Raw genomic sequence first — 19,408 nt, 5'->3', positions numbered from 1 at the left:
CAGGCATGTTCTACAGGGTTCATGTCTGGAGAACATGCTGACCACTCTTGTCGAGCGATGTCGTTATTCTGAAGGAAGACATTCACAAGATGAACACGATAGGGGCGCGACTGAAGGTAACGTTTAGAGACTCGAAGAAACAATTCCTGTACATAGCAGTTTCGCTATTTTGGGGGAGGCAATGTTCTTCACAGAGAGGGGACAGGTAGCTATATAGATGCAATTTGCAGACAAGAAAGTGCTGTCTCTCTCCAAAATGTGGTGTTCAGCAGAGTTTAGTTCTGTCCTTATTTGCTTGTTTTAACTTATCAGGTAGCAAAGATTTACCATCTATTACTGTCTGATACTCATATCCTTTTTTAAATATAATTTTCACTAAACCATTTCTGTCCTGATACATTTCGTAATAAACATGATAGTAAACAGTAGAATAGTACAAAAAAAGTTGATTGTCCTAAAAGTAGGCTACTTACTCTCATTACATCAAATTGCATGGTAAAGAATCTCTTTGAGGAATCTTCAAATAGCATACTTCTGATGCCTAACCAGTTCCACAATTCATGCTCTCTACCAGGCAGAGCCAGAACGTGGACACTTCTACACACACCCAGGGTGATCCTCGCAGGGCAGGTGGTAGGAAGCAAACTGTAAGAGTCCCAGGATAGTAAACACTGCAGTGGTTCTGATTAGCTGGTAGTAATTCTAAGAAGGAGTAGTAATTAAATACACCTGCCAGGATATTAGAAAAAGGTAGTGATTCCAGTAACCAATTATAATTAGATGATATTGCCAGTATTTGGAAAAAGGGAGGGAATTCGGATACGCATTTGTAACTAGATGAACAAACCAGGATGGCGAAAATGATAATAATGCTGATGATCAATTACAATTATATGAATATGACAGGAATAGCAGAAATGGCATTAACTATGATAAGCAATCCTAATTAGATGAATATGCCGTGATACAGAAAATGATTCTGATTGAGATTACCGAATGTCATTAAGTGACTACAGCAATTATTTGACGATATTTGTAGAATAAATATTTTGCTCAAAAGTATTCAAAAGATTGAAATTACTTTCACTCCAAGAAAAACACCTGAGTTGATCTAGGAGAATAATGTAAACGTGTGACACATTTGGACTGGACAGAAACATTAAATTTAAAATATTATATTGTACATGCTGCTTGCACATTTCATGTTTTTTATCGTCCTATCCGCTAACTCCAATTCCATATGTATATATATATATATATATATATATATATATATATATATATATATATATATATATATATATATGCTGAGTGCTGCATGCTGCCTTAACTACGTATTTCCTTCTCCGCCTCCCAAAATGCGACCTATTTGTGTGAAATGCGCTGTCACCTATTCCTTAGAACACGAAGTAGTTCAAAATGTTCAAATGTGTGTGAAATCTTATGGGACTTAACTGCTAAGGTCATCAGTCCCTAAGCTTACACAGTCATCATCATCATCAATTCAGTCATTAAATGACGTGGCCTCTTCGAGTTGTGGATTCAGGTAGGCTTTCAGCAGTCTTCTCCAAGTGGGACAGTCTTGGGCAGTTCCCTGCCAGGTGTTACCAGCGATCTTCTTGATGTCTTTGTCCCAAATGTGTGGTGGTCTTCCTCTAGGCCTCCGGTGCTCTCTCGGACTCCGCTCCAGTACTAGCTTCGTCCATCTGTTGTCTTTTCTTGTTGCGAAGTGGCCAGCCCACTGCCGTTTCAAGGAACCTACTGTCTCTAAGATGTCATTAACCTTCGTCACAGACCGGATGTCATCTGCCCTTTTCCTGTCCTTTCTTGTATAGTCCAGCATTGATCTCTCCATGGCTCTCTGTGCTGTCATGTTTCTCTTTTGTAAATGAGTTCAGTGTCCATGTCTCACAGCCATACGTCATCACAGAAAGAATTCATTGATCAAGTACTGCTTTCTTCAGATTTACTGGCATTTTTGATCTGAATACTGTTGAATTCTTCCCAAATGCTTGCCAGTCAAGCTTGATGCGTCGATAGATTTCTGGCCTTTTGTCTCCCTTCATATTTATAATCTGGCCAAGGTAGACATATTCACTGACCTCTTCTAGTAGACTGTCCTTGACTTTCATATCTCCAGCTGGGACCCATTTGTTGGCGATTACTTTTGTTTTGAGAGGTTCATGTTCAAGCGAACCAGCTGACATTCCGATGCAAGATTTGTAACTAAGTTTTGGAGCTCTGCGAAGTCTTTGACCAGTAAGCCAATATCATCAGCAAATTTCAAGTTTGTAAGCCTTCTTCCATTAATTATAACTCCGTTATCTTCCCAGCTCAGCTTTGGCATAGCCATTTCAAATACAGTAGAGAACAGTTTTTGGGAGACGGGATCGCCTTGCTTGACACCCCTCATGATGCGGAATTCTTGAGTTGATTCGCCGATGTTAATATAAGCTGAAGAATTCTCGTAGATTTTCCTGAGAACTTCATTGTATGCTGCTCCCGCTCCTTGCTCACTCTAAGCTTGGTGGAAGGCTACATGGCCAACAGAGTCAAATGCCTTTTCAGAGTCAACAAAGGCAATGCAGAGAGGCAGTTGCTATTCATTCGCTCTGCTTATCACTTCACTAACGGTCAGAATGTGGTCAATAGTGCTAAAATTACTTCGGAATCCTGCTTGTTCTATAGGTTGGGCTGAGTCTAGGGTGGAACTAATTTGGTTTAACAAGATTTTTGTGAAAAGTTTGTACAAAATTGAGAGCAAGCTGATAGGACGGTAGTTTCTAATATTGTGAATACTTCCTTTCTTGTGTATCAAAATAATCTTAGCCTTGTTCTACGATAGTGGGATTGAAGCATAGTGCAAGCAGGAAGTAAATACTTTTGCCAAGTGATTTATTGTTACCTCTCCTGCCAGTTTGAGGATGTCAACACTGAACTCATCATCACCCAGTACTGTTCCCTTCTTCATGCTATCTAGAGCACACTTGACTTCCGATGGGAGTATATCTGGAACACTAGGTACATCATTTGATTTAGATACACTCAAATTTTTCCTTGGATTGCTATACAAATTGCTATAAAAGTCTCTGATGAACTTCTAAAACTCCTCCTTATCAGTGATTCGACTGTCATTTCCATCGAGTGCGATAATCTGCTTTTTACCGATTGTGAGTTTGTGTTTGGCTGACTTTAAACTTGTCTTGTTTTGCAAGCTTGCTCGTAAGGTGTCTTCAGTGAATTTCTGTATGTCAGTTTTCATTTCTCTTCGCACTGCCTTACACAGTTCGGAATACGCTACCATGTCACGATCGGTTTGGATTTTCATTTCTCTCCTCTGTTGTAAAAGGGTTTCAGTTTTGGCACTGAATTTCTTTGGTTGTTTATTTTTTTGGCATAGGCCACCGACTTCTTGTGCACTTGAAACAGTCATTTCCGCCAAATCACCATCTTCAATTGCGTGGAACTTACTTAGGAGGATTTATTGGGATTTAGAGGACTGTTCTTCCAGGTTTTTGAGGGTGATTACCCTTCTCTTCCCTTTCATAAGTTTATTACTTTCATTTCTTGCACTGTTTAACCTAAATTATCCTAAGAACAAACACATATACCCATGCCCGAGAGAGGAGTCCATGAACACGAAGTAGTAAATATACAATTCACCCCGCGTGGTGGAAATATCTACTAGACGCGACGCTGCATTCCTTGTAGGTATGATATATGTGACTCACTCCTATGCTCTGACACAGGTCTGAAAAATAGTTTTTAAAGAAAAATGTATGTACATGCAGATGGACTGTTGCTTATCTGTTGCCACTGGAAGGTGGTAAAAGTGAACTGTCACCATAAAACAACCTGCGCACATCCCCAAAATGTAACGTCACGTATATGGTGGAACTGGGCGGTGTGGTGTACTGTGAATTGCTTCAACAACTGAAACGTTTTGCAGACGCACTTCAAGAACAACGAATGCTACTTCACAACATTGCCCTGAACCTCTGTCCGCACCTCCGCCCTCTTTGACAAGGCCGTTGGCAGAATGGGGTGACTTCATATACCGGAAGTCTTTCGCCGCCAATGCTGATTATTAATTAAAGTTTAAGAGGTGGCGGTTTCCAAAACCCAGGAACAAGTACGTTTTGATTGCTAATCAAAGAAGCTACCCATCTCCTTTTTTTCCTCTCTTTTTGTTCGTTGCATCAGTTCAGGGCAGACGTCCCATGACACCCGTTCAAATTCATCGTTCATTCAATTACTCAGTTCTTTTATGACAGAGGGCAGCTAATCCTGTGACCGAAGACGCTGAGCTACTGTGCCGGATAAACTAGAGGTGCTACGGTCGCAGGTTCGAATGCTGCCTCGGGCATGGATGTGTGTGATGTCCTTAGGTTAGTTCGGTTTAAGTAGTTCTAAGTTCTAGGGGACTGATGACGTCAGATGTTAAGCCCCATAGTGCTCAGAACCATATTTTTTTAAAGTAGAGGTGTTTACTAGTTATGGTAAAACGCTACGACCTAATGCACCAACCCAACACATACACATAAAAAAAAAACTCCTGAAAATAGACGTTGACTGCGCATATTGTATCACAGACACGATCCCTTTAATTGTTCAGAGATGTCACTAAGCCCGCCCAAAGATGTAAACAATCAGGCATGAGTAGCACCTATTAGACGGAGGGGGTCCGACAGCCGATTAGTTCCAGTCATTCCACCAGGAAGCACGTACACGACTCATGTTGTCTGTAGTTCAACCATGCCTAGACGATCAATACCGCCGTCCGATCGCGTCCGCATTGGTACTTTGCCCTTGGAAGGGCTCTCAACAAGAGGAGTGTCCAGGCCTCTCGGAGTGAACCAAAGCGATCTTATTCAGACATAGAGGAGATACAGAGAGACAGGAACTGTCGATGACATGCCTCACTCAAGCCGCCCAAGGGCTACTACTGCAGTGGATGACCGCTACCTACAGATTATGGCTCGGAGGGACCCTGAGAGCAACGCCACCCTGTTGAATAATGCTCTTCGTGCAGCCACAGGACGTCGTGTTACGACTCAAACTGTGCGCAATAGGCTACATAATGCGCAAATTTACTCCAGACGTCCATGGAGAGGTCCATCTTTGCAATCACGACACCGTGCGGCGTGGTACAGATGGGCCCAACAATATGCCGAAGAGACCGCTCAACATTGGCGTCACGTTCTCTTCACCGATGAGCGTCGCATATGCCTTCAACCAGACAGTCGTCGGAGACGTGTTTGGAGGCAACCCCGTCAGTCTGAACGCCTTAGACACATTGTCCAGCGAGTGCAGCAAGGTGGAGATTCCCAGCTGTTTTGAGGTTGCATGGGGGCTTAATTAAATATGACTGATAGAAAATATTTTTAGTAGCTGTAGCTGTATGTCCGATTACGCAGTGTCTCGTAATCGGTTGGCCCTGACTAGTATTATTACGCTATCTGACTGCAACAAACAATGTAAGAAAATTTTCGTAAACACAGTTAATTAATTAAGTCCCCAGCAACTAAAAAACCTACAAAATCCAAGCACAAATGTAACTGTTCTGTATGTGGGAGTGTGACTCAACGTATGCATCTGGCACGGTTCTTTTCCAACAAGACAAGAATTTTTAAATACCCACTATACAGACGTGACAAAAGAAAATTAGAAAACTATAATTACGCAAGAAAACCAGAATTCCACTCTAATCCAAGAACACAAGCCAGATGCTTTGTTGACTGAACCTGTAGTGACACATTATTTCAGATAGACAATTAATAAAAAAAAACATTATAAATTTTACCTTCATATATATTGACGAAATGCACTCATTACAATAACATCTGCTATCTCTCCCATCAAATAACTGCATAAAACAAGGAGCAACACTCTTTACTACCACATCTCACTCCGACTTCACGACAATCACGAGCTCTTAACACACACTGTGCTCTCTACTAGCACTGACTGCCACGAACTCTCAACAACCACTGACTGCCATGACATCTTAACACGCACTGTGGAGGCGGCTTAATAGTACTCTTTGGCGCAATCTCTGGCGCAGTGGCACAGTGTAGCCACCTTTCATATGCCCCTCCTCCACAGGCCAGAATTTGATGGTATTTTTGCCAGCATTGGTGGTGAAAATACCACCAAATTCGTCCAGAAAAATACAGACAAAAATAAAAGATAATATTAATACCTAAATATCACATAATTAGTTAAAATTTTGGCTTTGCACTGACCTTTTACTAACCTAATATATGAAATACAGTAAGCAATACAACTTCTTTTCATGCATGTGGCTTTACATAATAGTTTACACAATATACAAAAAATCAGTTTATACAAATGTTCACATAAAATGCTCTCAATGATTAATTATACAAAAAAAAAGATACTAACAGGTGACATCTTTTCAGTAGAAGCAGTCCATCAGTTGCACCCAGTAAAGTTTAGCAGGTACACCCAGCAACAAGTCACATTAGTTCAGTAGAAGCAGTTCATCAGTGGCACCCAGCAATGTTGAGTTGGTGCAGACAGCAACAAGTGACTTCATTTCAGTAAAAGCAGTTCACCAGTTGCACCCAGCAATGTTGAGAGCAGGTGCAGACACCAACAAGTAATACCATTTCAGTAAAAACAGTCCATCTGTGGCACCCAGCAATGTTGAGTAGGTGCAGACAGCAAAAAGTAACATCATTTCAGTAGAAACAGTTCTAACAGTGGCACTCAGTAAAGTTCAAGAGGTACACACAGCAACAAGTCACATTAGTTCAGTAGAAGCAGTCCATGAGAGGCACCCAGCAATGTTGAGTAGGTGCAGACAGCAACAAGTGACTTCATTTCAGTAAAAACAGTTCATCAGTTGCACCCAGCAATGTTGAGCAGGTGCAAACAGCAACAAGTGACTTCATTTCAGTAGAAACAGTTCATCAGTTGCACCCAGCAATGTTGAGTGCAGGTGCAGACACCAACAAGTGACACCATTTCAGTAGGAGTAGTCCATCAGTTGCACCCAGCAATGTTGAGCAGGTGCAGACAGCAACAAGTGACATTATTCAGTAGAAGCAGTCCATCAGAGGCACCCAGCAATGTTGAGTAGGTGCAGACAGCAAAAAGTCACCTCTCTCAGCAGAAGCAGTTCGATAAAATTCACTAGCACTGATCACACTGTTCATCAGAGTTTATGAGCAGAAATTAAACATGTCCTAGTGGCACCAATCATGAAGGAAAGGTACAAGTAACAGTCCATAATTTTTTTTTACAATCACTGATCACACAGTTCATCAGCAGAAATTGAACATGACTAAATGTCACACATCATGTTGAAAAGTGCAGGTAACAGTTCAGAATATTTATCTTCACTAATCAGACAGTTCAGGCATGAACTATAGTTTGAATGCACATACAAATGCTTTTACAGTAACATACAAATCATAACAAACACACAAATGATGTCAGATAATTGTCCTATTAACTATTACAATACACAAATACCAGTAAACCTATAATATTCATGGGTCTCAGTGCAAGCCACTACCAACAAATAAAATAATATTTAGGAGATAGGTGGGTAGGATTAGGAAAGGAAAACACACAAAACACACTCACGCATCTCTCATCCACATTAAATACTACTGTGTAATTGAATAGTGTTAATTGTGTAAATGAAATTCTGTCTAAATCTGATGTTCATCATGTGTATCAAGTAGTACTGGCAGCAATGTATAACAGTCAATAATAGTTAAGTCAACGTCATAGTCATCATGTCAAGACCAATGTTTGCCAAGCCAGATCAAAATGTACTGTTGTTGAACAACTGTCAGTGAGCCAAGATATGCAATTACTTCCTCTCTCCAAAAAAAAGTATATACTGCTTATTGATTTAACAAAGTGTGTATAGACAATCTTCCTTCTATTTTAGTGTTCTAGTCTGCTATCTTCATCCTCCTTGTTCCATAAGACCAACAAAAAAAAAATATATGCTCCTCACTTACTTTACCTCTTATACACCAAAACTCCAATAATCATCAGCTTCACACAATCTCAATAATACCTCAATAATACCTCTTCAATACGTCTTATCATCAATATCATTTACCTTACCTCTTGTCCACAAAAACTCCAATAATCAACAACTTAATATACTCTCAATACCTCAATAATACGTCGCTACATATAAACCTCAGCACCAATATCATTTCACTTCCATAACAACTCTTTCCTCTAGTCAGTCTCCTTGAACAAGTACAGATAAAATCCTAATGCAAACCTCATCATCTCATACAATCCGAAGACACATTGTCAACACACAACCTCTGTGTAATCCATCTGACCCAAATTTTCTACTCATTATAAATTATAAGATACATTTTGGTTCCTTGTCCATCATTAAATAAAAGAAATGCATACCTGACCTCTAACAGACTTAGTTCGAATAACTCTCAGTAATTAAGTACGATTACGGAGTGTGAATGATCATAATATTTCACAGTGTGTACACCACTTCAAGAATCATAGCAGAAGCAAACATGTGGAGTATTTTTTGTGTCAAGTGTCACTTCCTATTTCAATTGCTTACGAAAAATGCAGTCTAATAATTGTTAATGGTCTAAACCTAGTTTCGGTCTGTCATGTCGTTAGCCTCCTTCCTATTTGCATAAATTTATACAGCTTCCATAAAACCTCAGCTCATGTGACTTCAATGACTTTCTTGTACTAATGTCGTTCGTCGAATTATAGCAGTGAATTTTCTTATCTTAAAAATATAAGGCACTGAGCGTAAGCAAAACAAGCAATAGCGAGTAAATAGACCAGTAAAGAACAGAATGTCAACAAGTGGATGCAGCACAATTCCTACAACGAGGCTCTGCCAAGCGAACAATCTATAATTAATACAGTAATGTGACCTAAACTCTATGTTCATACACAGTATATCAGCATTTCTATATACCAAATTAAAGAGCAGTTATGGCAACAAAACAGAAATGTGTAAATATGTAATCCATGCAAAAAGCAGCAAACATATATCTTACGTAATAAACAAGTCATTAGCATCATATCAGCATAAGCAAATAAATGTTCATATGTCATCCTAATAAATAAACATGAAGGCGCAAGCAGATAAATCACAAAGTATAACTTACATACCTAAACACATCAGCACAATAAATCAGGTTACAATTATAATTCAAATAAATAAGCACAGCAGGCACATAATTAAAAAAAAAAATGACATCAGTGAAAAAGCATTGTAGCCAAGCGATGTATAATATATACAAGTCACAACCCAGTTCATTAATAATCATTGTCAAAATCAGTTAACGTACGCAAGCACGTCGCTTCACAAGTAATTTCATAGAACATAAAATTTAGCACAAGGCATGAATCACGTAATCGCGAGCAGCAAATTACGTCTAAAGTACGTACCTAAGTGGAAACATGTTACCTGAAAAATGAACTCAATTAACAGTTACCTTTTTTAGTTTATTAGTTTCTTCTTCGAAATTACATTCTTTCTGAAATTTTCTCGATAGCAAGTCGTCTTAACGTCGGAGACACACAGAATTTACCTGTAGTTCTTAAATATTTTATACAACCGTATCCTGAAAAATACTGAATGTTAATAACACAATTCATCAAGTCACTATAGCTTTATACTGAATTTAGTCGGAGAAATTAAACTGTGTATTTGTTTATGTCTGTCAGTGCATTCGCACTGAGCGCTCGATCAGCTGTGGGCGCATGACGTAGGAAGCTATTGTTCGCGGTCAACGACTGCCTTGTGCGGCGCGCAGACTTCACTGTTGCTTTGAGTATGTGCCGCCGCCAAAACACAGCGCGGTATCCTTGTACTCTCCGCATGTTTACATCTAGCTGTTAGTTTCTCACAAGTATGTCATTCCACAAAAATCTTTACGTTTGATATATGATGTATTCCTTTAGAGCGTCGTGATTTAAGAGTTTCTACTTCGACAGTGTTATCATGAATAATTTTGCGAATTCTATATGGACCGTTATAAAGCAGAAAAAATTTGCGACACAAGCCTTTTCCTTTATGAGACAAACGGTGGGACTTAATTAATACCTTTTGACCAACTGACAAGATTTTTGAACGACCAGGACGTTTCGCTGATTTCTCTCTTCTAGCAGCCGCAGATGCAATATTTCGTAGAGCCATGTTGACAACTTCAGAATGCCGCAGTTTCCGTGAAGGCGGAAAAGGAACGATTTCAGAAATGCGATTTGTTGGTACTTTATTTTTTAATACCAATAGAGGTGGTAAAGAAGTTGAATCATTAGGAAGTTCATTCAGAATGTTTTGAAAAATATGAAGATACTGATCCCAAGTTCTGTGATTCTGATGACAATAAAGACGGCACAATTTATTGATTTCCTTCATCCATCTCTCTGAAGCGTTAGATTGAGGGTGAAAAAGTGAAATGAAGATTGGTTTAATTTTACGACGCTGTAGAGTACGAAGCCAAATTTTAGAACGAAACTGTGATCCATTATCTGATATAACCTTGTTAACATGACCAACTTCTTTAAGAAAATGTTTGATAAAAGCGTTAGATACTGAACGAGCTGTTGCTTTGCGTAAAGGTGTAAAACACACATATTTTGATGTCAATTCCACTGCTACGAAAATGTACGCAAAACCATTAGTAGAACGAACCACTGGACCGAACAAATCGACTGCAGCCATCTCCTTTAATTTCGCTGGAATGATGGGAAACAACGGTGCTCTGTGAGAAATCGTTGGAGGCTTAGCCATTTGACATAATTTACATTTGGCAAGAACAGATCGAATACGTTTTTCCATATTACTGAAGTAACAATTTTCTCGTAATTTGTGAAAGCATTTTCGGGGACCAAAGTGTGCATAACTGAAATGCGTATACCAAATCAATTTATTGACCCACTCATCAGGAATACAAACTAACCAAACGGAGCTGTCGACCGATTTTCGTTTAAAAAGAATGTCATTGCGGACTAAATAATGCTGTCTAATCGCCACGCTTTTCTTTCTCCTCCACTTCTCCTTAATGTCCTTCCAGATTGGATCCTTATTTTGCTCCTTAGCGATGTCCTGGAGCGAAGACGAAATAAAGTTCTCAAACGCAACACCTTGAATATACATCAAACAAAAATTGTTTTCGTTGCAGTCCTCTTCAGCACTTTGTTTCAAACCCATAGGTGCACGTGATAAAGCATCGGCAACAATATTTGAAGAACCCTGTATGTAAACAATACTAAAGTCAAATTCCTGTAGGTACAACGCCCATCGTGACAATCTGCCATGAGTTAATTTTGTTGACATAAGAAATTCCAGAGCTCGATGATCGGTGTAAACCTTAGTATGTCTGCCAAACAAAAATGTGCGAAATTTTGTAAAAGCCCAAACAACAGCCAAAGCTTCAAGTTCCGTAATCGAATAATTCTTTTCTGATTTAGAGAGAACACGACTTCCAAATGCAATAGTTTTCTGTACTACAACGCCGTTTTCTTCTATCTCTTGAAATAAATGTGTACCTAGGCCTTTGTATGATGAGTCCGTCGCCAAACAAAATTCTTTAGATAAATCCGGATGTGAAAGAAGTGGAGCAGCAACTAAAGCATCACGAAGTTGTTCAAATTCTGACTGAGCTTCCTCATCCCAACACCAATTAGATTTCTTTCCGGATAGTTCACATAAACGAGGTGTGGCCAAATCGTCCAATCTAACAAAGCGTCTAAGAAAATTACAGACACCAAGGAAACTACGAACATCACGTTTTGTGGTAGGAACAGCATAATTACGAATAGCATCTAGTTTCTCTGGATCAGGAAGAATACCTTCTGTAGATATAATGTGACCGAGAAATTTCACCTGAGAACGACCAAATTCAGATTTTTCCAAGTTCACTGTCATGCCAACTTTTGCAAAGATACGTAATAATGAGTCCAAAATTTTGTTGTGTTCACTCCAAGAACGTTTAGCGATAAGAATGTCGTCAACATAAGAAGTAATATTGTCACGAAGACAAACAGGTAAAATTTCATTTAAGCTACGAATGAATGCTGCTGAAGATACTGTAAGTCCAAACGGTAATTTCCGAAATTGGTAACAGTTACCAAAGGCTAAAAAGGCGGTGTATTTTCTACAGTCGGGGTGGAGTTCTATTTGCCAAAAACTTGCGCGCATATCAATCGTAGATAAAACTTTAATTCCATGGAAATGTTGAAGAAGTTCATCTAAATTTTGTGGGCGGTCAGTTTCAGGAATGATGATGTTATTTATCTGTCTGGAATCCAGAACCAGACGAATTGATCCATCCTTTTTAAGAACAACGTGTAATGGGCTAGTATAAGGACTGACTGCAGGCTCAATAATGCCCTGATCTAACATGTACTGAAGTTCATTCTTAACCTTGTCTCTGTAAGCCAAAGGAATAGCGTACGTTTTCCCGCGAAATGGTGTGTGTTCTTTTACTTTAAATGAATATTGTAAGCCTTTTATAGTTCCTGTGTGATGACTAAACACTGTAGCATGTGAAGTCAAAATGTGGTGCAGCTCTTCTCTTGCAACGTCATCTGGCACTTCAGCTTTCTTAACCTTTTCATTAATTAATTCTTCGCTATTAATTATATCATCCATCGCGTCTCTGTATCTATTGTCATTATCATGAATAAACACATTGTCGTCATAATGCTCAACGAAAACATCAGAAGTAAGAAACCTTAAACATTTAGCATCTGGTTCAGATCTTGTTAAACACTCGAAAAATTTTAAACATTTCGGCATTCCAGCAACAGTCAAATTTACACTTCCTTCTTTAAAGTTCAAAATTGCCTTATGTGCGTTAAGAAACTCCATACCTAATATAATTTGTGTACTGAGTAATGGAACAATAATAAAATTAGCAGAAAATTCGTATCCTTGACAAATGAAATTTAAGTTGGTCTGTTGTTTGACTTCCACACTTTTTCCAGAAATAGCACCTCGAATTGTAGTTTTAGAAATAGGTAACACAGGACAGGCAATAGTTCTTTCACATATACGAAAAACTGATTCACTAATGACATTCAATGGGCTCCCAGAATCTAATACTGCAGTGAACTTATTCTTACCCACGCATACTTCAATAACAGGATGTAAAAATGCGTCTACATTATTTTCCTTTTCGTCTAATAAAATGTCTCTCATGTCTTCCAGGCGTACGTAGTGTAAAGTCGTAGTGTCATTACTTTCTGAGCCGTCTATATTGCTGCCAGAAGCCGAAGCTGCAAGTCATTGTCGATTGTTTGCGTCACGTCTTTGAGTATTCGCGTCATTTCGCGGATCAATTTCTACGATTTGCACTTGTCTCTCTGAAGTTCTGTCACGTGGAGGATGCCAATTAGGTCCCTCCTGTCTGTTGGATGCAAATTCTTGGCTGTGTCTGTTATTAAAATTTCTGTTCTCCTGTCTGTCTGCATAACTACTCCTTGTGTAATTTCGACTGTCACTTCTGAAATTATTGTTGTATCTACTACCCTGATTGTTTCTGTAGAAAGAATTTCTATTACTGTATGAATAATTTCTGTCCTGATGATACCGATTACTGTTTCCGTATGATTGATCATTCCGGTACGAATTACCGCTATTGTCTGTGTAATTTCTGTTAGAACGTCTGTTATTGTCATAGGGCTGGTATCTATTGTCGTGTCTGCTACGTCTGTCATTCTCAAAATTACCCATATAACGCCCGTTCCGATCACTATCTCTTTTCTCTGGAAATCTATTGTAAATACTGTTACTGAAAAAGTTACAAGAGGTCCCGTCGTCGTTGTCATACTCAAGTTCTTGCAACAAAGTCTTAAAAGTCTCAATGTCGTCTTTACATCTTCCGGCCAAAGCAATTTGTCTTATGGATTGTGGCAGCTTAGTTAAACAAATGCGAATTAATTCAGTCGGGCTATAAGGGTTGGACAGGAACTGATTCTTTCGAATCATGTCTTCAAAGTACTCTGCCGGCGTGCGGAACTCAGACTGTTTGAAATTACGCTGCATAATAAGACTGTGTTTAACTCTGTCCTGCGTGTTTTCGGACCAATATGCCGATAGAAATGCATGATAAAAATCATTTAAATTATTGCAATCTCTAATGAGTGCGCGCATCCGCGTCGCCGGTTCGTTTTCTAAATATCCACACATGAATTCTAGTTTGTGACTTAGTGGCCAATTTGGTGGAAGTGCGTACATAAATTGATCTAACCATGCACATGGATGTATGTCATTCTTAGAATTGCGGAAGATCTTAAATTTCCGGACAGTCAAAAAGTGTTTATAATCAAAGTTTTCGCCTCGTGGCGACAAAGACCTACCGCGTCTGTCTCGGTCCGAATGTCGATTATTGTAAAGTTCGCGCGCCTGGCGCTCTCTTGTTGCATCCCGTAAATGAAACAAATTATTTTCTTCAAACCCCTCTGCTACCTGTGATTCTAAATTTCTTCTGCTATCTTTTCCTACAATTTCGCCTTCCATCTGCTTGACTTGCTTCCGTAATGCCTCAAATTCCCTTTTCACGCGTTCATTAAATTTTCCCTGATTCTCAACATGCTTATTTATGTTCTGATACTCTTCGGTTTCTGCAAATGGTAATGGGGCTGTATCATCCGAATCTCTGTCCCCATGTAAACTAAGATTTGTCAATTTATCTGAAATTTCCTCAACTCTTTCCGATAAGTCACCTATTTTTTCTTTCTGTTTGTTTACATCTTCCGTAAGTGTCGCGACTCGGGTTTCAGTATTGACACATTTGGTAGTTAACTGTTCATATTGTCGTGTTAGATTATTTATTCTGTCATTTGGTACGGATTCCTCGATTCTTTCAAATATTTCTTCCTTATCCTTTGCACGTTGTAAATTTAACTCTGAAAAATTCTGTACTATCACGCGATCTCTTTCTTCCTGTTCTCTATCCTGTTCCCTTTGTCTGATTTCCACTGCAATTAATCTATTATTGTGAGAATTCAGAATCGGTTGTACTTCTTCCCTGATTTCTTTCTTTAATTCATCTTTCATATTTTTGAAACATGTCCCTATTCGTGAATCTATCCGCGTTTCCAAAGTTCCCATCTCTGTTTTAAATTCAGATCCTAACCGAGTTTCCATTGTTCCCATATCAGTTTTTAATTCAGCCCGTAAAGTTCCCATCTCAGTTTTAATTGTTCGCATCTGTGATCCCAGTGAGTCTAACTTTGTTCCCATATCAGTTTTTAATTCAGATTGAAAATTTAATAGTACACTCATCAACTGCTCCATATTAAATTGTTCAGAATTCTTTTCGCCCCTAACATCTCCCGCAAAACTAACTTCCTTCGTCACAGCTGTAAGGCTATCTGTGTTCGATACTATTTCAGAATCTTCTGTCGTTAATCTCAGATTCTCTGAATTTTCCGATTGAGAAAAATTTTGAAATGGTTCCGGACTGTCTTCCCGACTTATTAAATTATTTTCAACTCCATTATTCATCATACAGTTGTCCTGTGTTGGCGAGTTCGCCATGTCAACAATTTCGTTCTCACTATTCATCATTTTTGTCTTTTTCATCGATCGCGTAATCATTTACAAAATATACGAAAGATTCGTCACTGTACGAAAATTACACACCGTGACTCTTTATCTCCAACAACACTATTCACACTAGATGTTTCCCTCAAACACGATCAATCGAACAATTGAAATAATTGCACTAAATTGTCAAACCGTTGACAAGACAACAAATTTAATTCTGAGAGAAAAAAAATACCATTAGAAGAATGACAATTACCAAATCTACACATGCAAAATAGACTACAATTACTAACTACAAATTACTACAACAATACTACAGTCTACAATTTTCACAATCAGAAGAATCCAAGGGACGATCCGAAGCAGCGGTCGCCACGTGCATGGGGGCTTTCTTAAATATATATAATTGAAAATGTTTTTTTTTATTTTTCGTTGCTGTATGTCCGATTACGCAGTGTCTCGTAATCGGTTGGCCCTGACTAGTATTATTACGCTATCTGACTGCAACAAACAATGTTAGAAAATTTTCGTAAACACAGTTAATTAATTAAGTCCCCAGCAACTAAAAAACCTACAAAATCCAAGCACAAATGTAACTGTTCTGTATGTGGGAGTGTGACTCAACGTATGCATCTGGCACGGTTCTTTTCCAACAAGACAAGAATTTTTAAATACCCACTATACAGACGTGACAAAAGAAAATTAGAAAACTATAATTACGCAAGAAAACCAGAATTCCACTCTAATCCAAGAACACAAGCCAGATGCTTTGTTGACTGAACCTGTAGTGACACATTATTTCAGATAGACAATTAATAAAAAAAAAACATTATAAATTTTACCTTCATATATATTGACGAAATGCACTCATTACAATAACATCTGCTATCTCTCCCATCAAATAACTGCATAAAACAAGGAGCAACACTCTTTACTACCACATCTCACTCCGACTTCACGACAATCACGAGCTCTTAACACACACTGTGCTCTCTACTAGCACTGACTGCCACGAACTCTCAACAACCACTGACTGCCATGAGATCTTAACACGCACTGTGGAGGCGGCTTAATAGTACTCTTTGGCGCAATCTCTGGCGCAGTGGCACAGTGTAGCCACCTTTCAAGGTGGCATTATGTGAGGCCGACCTACGCCGCTGGTGGTCATGGAAGGCGCCGTAACGGCTGTACGATACGTGAATGCCATCATCCGACAGATAGTGCAGCCATATCGTCAGCATATTGGCGAGTCATTTGTCTTTAAATGTGACCCATGAAACCAGTAGTGTACGGATCTAGGACACACAAAAAACCACATGGATACAACATAAACTGAATGTAAGTGTGACAAACACAACCATGTGGCTATAATGGTTAAATAATAAAATGAGTTAACAAGAATGACTACAGAACACTTATCTAAATATGTACAACAAAATTATTTTCTTGGTTTTCCACAGACTACTGAAGTTGGTGGCATGAAGGAGGCGAAACACGTTAGGTACAAGCAAATAGAAAATTCAGTTGCGAAAACAGAACTTTTCCTTATCTATCACATTAAGTGTTTCCATTAAGCAACTGAATACACTAATATTACTAATCGTTAAGGTGACTGAACATTTCAGTCATATAGTTCAGGAGTTTTGTACGATTCACTCTGATTTGTTCTGTTGTTGCTTTTTGTATCCAACAGTTACTTAATTATCAACGACATAACGAATGTAACTTAAATATGATGGGATATTCTTACTCTGGGAACCTAGTAGGTACCCTGAAAAGAACCTAAAACGGACACAGTGACATCCCACAGCAAGATTTCCATTTTTATATGAAGTCAAAGATCAAAGTTTTGTACAATCAATGATGAAAAAAGAGCTCACGGCTTCACACATTGCGTGTTCAGCTCAAAAGTTGACAAAGCAACATCAGTATTATAAAGTAACTGTGACAACATGGAGGGATTCACTAAATGTGCCCTTTTTTGTACAACGATATAATTAACAAAATCGGAAAGGTAATGAGCTTATAATCTGGTTTAATGTTACCACCAGGTTAAGGTTACCATATGCAATACGTCCTCACGTTTCAGACGATACAACTACAGGAATGAGAAGTAATAACTGTCTTCTTACTGATAAGGTAGATAATTAAATATTTGACAACAGATGGTTCAAGAAAAGTGGATAATAATAAAAGTCTGAAATTACACAGTTCATTGAATTCTGTGCACTTCATATTATACAAAAAGTCCCTCCACACAATAAAGCATAAGGAGAAGACAATATTAGCTTTCAGAGTACTGCAGATACAAGTTTAATCGGAAAAGCTACACCTTAGTAAAGATCCTATTCCAGCTATGTCGGCAGTCTACATTATTTTACTATAAATCGTTTAAACTGGGAAGACATGAGTTTATTCTCCATATATTCACTCATTAATGACTCAGTAAATTATTTTTAGAGGAAATGCAGAATACACGTTTACTACTTCAGTATACTGCTTGTCATGAGAACCATATCCTGGGGACACCTCCAGGGAGTTGTTGACAGAAACGTTGGCTTTCTAACAACTTCTCCACTATACATATAGTCACTAATCCCCCTTTGCCGTTACCAACAGTTCTCTTAAATACAGCGCATTGCATGAATACAACAATAAGCTAAATATCCACTTCAGAACATATACATAACTCTTATGGCATTGGAGAGCATCATCACAGTATCAGAATTATTGTTTTATGATACTTTGTAATTAATATTAACGCAGTAACAAAAGCATTTTGCGTGGTTAAGTCATTATATTGTGCTGTGCTCAAAAATACAGGGCAACAGTTACTGGACTATATGAAATAAAATCATCATAACTTCTGAACGATTTGCGTTAGGACGTTCAAGCTGCGCGGTTGGCTGCGGGGCATGATGGAAATTAGTATGCGCTGTGTGGTTTGGTTTAGTTACAAAGTCCACTTTCATTTGGATGGGTTCTTCAATGAGCAAAATTAGCGTATTTGTGGGACTGAGAATTCGCATTTAGAGATCGAGAAGTCTCTTCACTCTCAACCGGTAATTGTATGGTGTCCTGTGTGCAGTAACGGAATAATCGATAAGATATTGCTTGATGGCACGGTGACTACCGAACGGTGTGTGAAGGTTTTGGGAGATGATTTCATCACTATTATCCGAACTGACCCTGATTTCGACAAGACGGTGCTCGATACCATCGAAGCATTCGATATCCTGGAAGAGCATTTTGGGGGCCGCATTCTGGCTCTGGGGTGCGCAGAGACCACTGACTCAGCCCTCGATTGGCCGCCATATGCTCCGGATCTGAACACATGCGGCTCCTTTTTGTGGGGCCATAACCCCAAAACCATTGGTGAGCTGAAAACTGTCATTCAGGAGGTCACAGAGCGCGTCGATGTTCTGACACTTCAGCGGGTCATGCAGAATTTCGCTATTCGTCTGTGCAACGTCATCGCCAATGGCGACAGGCATATTGAAAATGTCTTAATCTAAATCCGAATATCTGCAGTGACGTTTACATGTTGAATAAGTGCGTGCACGTCGTAGTTTGAAACTAATTTAGGTTTTTTTCGTATAATTAAATAATTGTCATCCTGTATAGGTGGTTGAATTGTTTCCTCTTCCCAGAAACCCCTCTCCCCGGAACGCGTGGAATCCGACAAGTTACTGATGCCACCTTTCTTCTTCTTCTTTTTTTATGGGCCTCCTACCTCCCCTACAGCCCTACCTTATCCACTCCAAAAATACCGCCATCCACTAGATTCGACGCAGCACGCGTTCGTCTAAGAGTAACACCCACACCCAGCGTCCCGTATTATTTGTGGGATATATTCCGACCTCT

Source organism: Schistocerca piceifrons, chromosome 2 (genome assembly GCF_021461385.2).
Source record: "Schistocerca piceifrons isolate TAMUIC-IGC-003096 chromosome 2, iqSchPice1.1, whole genome shotgun sequence".
NCBI lineage: Eukaryota > Metazoa > Arthropoda > Insecta > Orthoptera > Acrididae > Schistocerca > Schistocerca piceifrons.
The sequence above is the reverse complement of the archived record's forward strand: the minus strand, read 5'-3'. Positions refer to the sequence as shown.